The following is a 4517-nucleotide window of genomic DNA, read 5'->3' as shown; positions in this document are numbered from 1 at the left end:
CCTAGAACTCATGAACTCCTGCAACAGGAAGGGGAGGAGCTAATGACCATATATAAGGAGAGGTCCAGGCTAGAGACAGCAGAACTAAGAAGAGGACTCTTGTGGTGGCAGAGTCAAGAAGGAGAAAACTTGTGGTATCCCGGCTCGCTGCTTGTCTGCTCTGTCTGTGTTGATGTTTGTTTGTGATATTTTGTACAGAAGCCCTGGGACCTTACTGGAAGCCCTGAAAGAGGATTTTCTGGTTGTATGTTTACAGAGCTCCTGGGACTTTACTGATGATTTGTAGCTGACCTCTTGGACCTTGTTTGTGGGTCTGTGTTGACTTCTATGTTGATGATTTGTATTGAGTTCTCAGACCTTGTTGGTGGGTCTGAGCTGATTTCACAGGCATATAGTGAATTGATGATGGTGCTGCAAAATGTTCAGCGGTGGCCAGGTAGCACAGCGAGTAAGAGCACCGGCTCCAGTGTCAAGATGACCTGGGGATCAAATCCGGGCTCAGACTCTTAGCACCCACCCAGAAACACCTGGCCATGTAACCTTGAGCAAGTTACTTAACCCCAACTGCTTAGGGGAAGCCAGGTGGCTCAGCGAGTAAGAGCACAAGCTCCAGTGTTGGGATGACCTGGGGATCAAATCCAGGCTCAGATACTTAGCACCACACCCAGAAATAACTGACCATGTAACCTTGAGCAAGTTACTTAACCCCGATTGCTTAAAAAAAAGTCTAAAAAAAATGTTCATGAATATTATTGAGGCTCTGTCAAGCTTTGTCTTCCCAGAAACAGGAACTGTGAAGGACTTGAGGTAGATTGGACACTGTGAACTTCAACATGGAACAGGAACTGGATGAAGAACTGGACAAGGAGCTGGACAAGGAACTGGGAGCTGCCTGCCTTTGAACCCAGGTGACAGTTGGAGCTGGGACCATGGAAGAGGAACCATGAAAGCTGAGAGCCAGCCTCGAGTCAAGCTGAAAGAAGACTTTACTTGGATACTGTGTGCTGACTGAGAAGATTAAGATTTACTGTGACCTAGGGGTGGAGAACTTTGATTTTTGTACTTTGTGATTGAATTAAGGATTTTGTTATTGACTAAATGAATGTACTTTGTTGAAAACTATGTGACCACTTTGGTGAAAACTGTGTGGCCATTTTAGTGATAAGTTGTTGAATGTGGTGAATGCTGTATTTTGATTTTCTATGCTAAGTTGCAACATTGTGAATGCTGTATTTTGATTTTCTGTTAATGTTTTGCTCTGATTTGTTCTTGTATAAATAGAGAACTCACTATACTATGTAATTGGAATCTTGAAAGCTGTTCACAGCAGCAGTCCTCTGGAAAGCTGCTCGTGCATGGCTTTACAAAGACGCATCTTGTTCCAAGGAGCAACTCTTATGTTCATTTTAAATTGCTCATCATTGGCTCAAAAACATCCCAAAGATTTGCTAGCATATGAAAAGATATGTCACACTTGATAATCAACTTAATTTACTTTTATGTTTCTGGTCAATAAGTCTGAACCCCAGATAGTCTCCAGGACTATCCACATTATATGACATCATCTGGGAAGAGCGCTATCTTGTCCTTCTCTCTGCCTCCCGCCCACCCCCTTTTCCCTCAGGTCTATATTCTGTACTGTCTCTTTCCAATATGCTCGAATAAAACACCACATATCTAGCTGTTTAAAATAACTTTTCCCTCACAGCGCAGAGAGTATGGAAAGCTTCTTTTAATTTCCATGCTAATTTCCTATCTTCTCCTTTCACAGAGTTTCTTGATTATTTCCTCACAGCCATTTCTTCTTTCTATTGTTGGGAGTGCTTCAAAAAGGAAAAAATCTGCTGCTTGGTCACAGAATACCAGAGCTGGAAGAAACCTTGGAGTCTTGGAGTTCAACCTCCCACTGCAGATGCTCCTCTCCAACATCATCATCATCACAATGGTAATGCTGCTGCGGCTGGTGTTGATAATAATAACAGACATTTACATGGCACTTTAAAGTTTATAAACACTTTACATATATTCTCTCATTTAAGAATCATAAGAAAACTGAGATAGGTTCAGCTCAGTCAATTTTCAGTTGTGTTTAACTCTTTATGGCCACATTTGGGATTTTCTTGGCAAAGATACTAGAGTGGTTTGCCATTTCCTTCTCCAGCCCATTTTACACATGAGGAAACTGAGGCAGGGTTAAGTCCAGATTTGAACTTAGGAAGATGAGTCTTCCTGACTCCAAGCCTGGCATTCTATTATGCCAGTTTTGCTCTAAATAAGCCCTCCATATTCCATTTAAGTTCTTTCCACTTCTAAATTCCTTATCCTATGATATTGTGAGGAAGATCTGATTTCAAATACAGCCTCAGACACAACTCACTGTGTGACTCTGGGAGAGTCACTTGACCTCTTTCAGCCTCAGTTTCCTTATCTATAAAAGGGCATAATAATAGCACTTACCTCACCAGTTGTTGTGAGGATCAAATAAGATAATATTTTTAAAGTGTTTAGCACAATGGAGAGGAAGTGAAGGGAATAAACATTTATCAAGTACCTCCAATGGGCCAGGCAACTAAGCTGAACACTTTCCTAATGTTAGTACCTAGCACATAGTAGGTACTAAATAAATTCTTGTTTCCTTCCCTCTGCTCCAGGAGGTGGTTCATAAATGCTTGTTGAAAAAATAAAATGGTTGAAGTAAAAAAGGAAAAGAATGTATGGGTTCTGTCATTTTCTTGTGCTTGATGGATTTCTTGGTGTGATGTGGTAAGAAGATGGAGAGCAAGAGTGTTTTTGATGTAAACCTTTCTGGTTTAAAAGCAGCAGTAAAGCAGAGATATGAGACTAGACAGAGAGTTACAGCACAAATCACTCATGCTAGGTTTGCCCTGGGTTTCCAGAGGAGAAAAACATCCCAGTTGTGGAAGGGATGAGCAGAGGGAAACATCTCTTAAAGTCACCACAGCAGGAAATCCCTAAGAATAAGAAAGCTGAGAAAAAAGGCATTTCCAAGAGGGTAACCAAAATGGCGTCCTGAAATGTTTCCTTCCCAGTCAGCACTGGTGCTTATGTGCTTCATGCTGGTGGGTTTTCTGTCTATTTGTTTGTTTGTTTTTTATAAGCTAAGGGGTGTGCTCTGGGAACCCTAGCACAACAGCTTCTGATTAGAGGGTTAACTTAAACCTTGTGAAGACCAGAAAGTATGATCTGAGACCAGAACCAAACAAATATAAAACAATGGGGAAGAGAAAGACAGAGACAAGAATAGGAAGATAGACAAAGAGACAGAGGCAAAGATACACATAGAGACACACATGTGCTTGCGTATAGAGAGAGAAGAGAAGAAAGAGACAGAGACAGAGACACAGAGAGACAGAGAGACAGAGAGAGACAGACAGACAGAGAGAGAGAGAGAGAGAGAGAGAGAGAGAGAGAGAGAGAGAGAGAGGAGAGAAACAGATTACCTAACAAGAATTTTAAAAACTGGGGGTAGCCAGGTAGCACAGCAAGTAAGAGCACCGGCTCCAGTGTCAGGATGACCTGGGGATCGAATCTGGGCTCAGACACTTAGCACCCACCCAGAAACACCTGGCCGTGTAACCTTGAGCAAGTTACTTAACCCCGATTGCTTAAAAAAAAAAAAAAGAATTTCAAAAACAACAACATTGAACTATTTTGATTTCCTAATCATAGTTATGCCTACTTATTTAATGAAATGGTTAACAGCCTATAATGAATGAAATGATATGCAAGACATGCTAAAAGGTCAAATGAACTTCAATTCCATTCAATAAGCATGTATTAAGAGTCTACTTCTTATGTACCCAGAACTGTGCTAAGAGCAGGGAATATGAAGAGAGGCAAAAGATGGTCCCTGCCTTCAAGGGACTTACAATCTCATACTCATTAGAAAATGCTAACTCTAAGCTTTGGCCACACAATTGGAAAGGCCCACCATATGTGGAAAAAATTCAGCTTTCTAAGAGAAGTGTGACCATTACAACTTCTGTTTTTCTTTCTTTTACATAATTTGTCTAGTAATAAAAACAATTTCAAGGAAGTAGGTGAACCTGCCTGGGGGCAGAGGATGTTCACAGACAGTCAGTCAGTCAACAAACATTTATCAAGGACTGTCAGGATCCCCATGCCAAGACCACCCCTCTCTTCTCACTCTCCTTTTTTACTATTAGGGAGACACCCTGTTTTCCAGAGCTAAGACCCAGAAAGCGTTATGCCCTGAGCTTGGCATAACAATACCCTTTGTGCTCACCCTCTGGATGAACTCAGCTGCAACTACATCACAGAATGGGCTCAAGTCAGCCCTAGGTGGTCCCTGAGCTTGGACAAGCACCTGCAGGACTCATGTTCTGGTCATAAAGTCCTGCTATGAATAGACTTTTCACTAGGCAGCCTTGCCTCATTGTTGCTGTTACCTCTCACTGCCTGCCTCTTTGTCTAGACACTACTATATTCATTGAGGCTTAGCCTCACTACTTTGGGGCTCCTCAGTCTTCGAGGAG

The sequence above is a fragment of the Petaurus breviceps genome, unplaced genomic scaffold, assembly GCF_028583685.1.
Source record: "Petaurus breviceps papuanus isolate PSGF00001 unplaced genomic scaffold, PetGlider_PUasm1.0 38, whole genome shotgun sequence".
NCBI classification, from domain to species: Eukaryota; Metazoa; Chordata; class Mammalia; order Diprotodontia; family Petauridae; genus Petaurus; species Petaurus breviceps.
Note: the sequence above shows the minus strand (reverse complement) of the source record.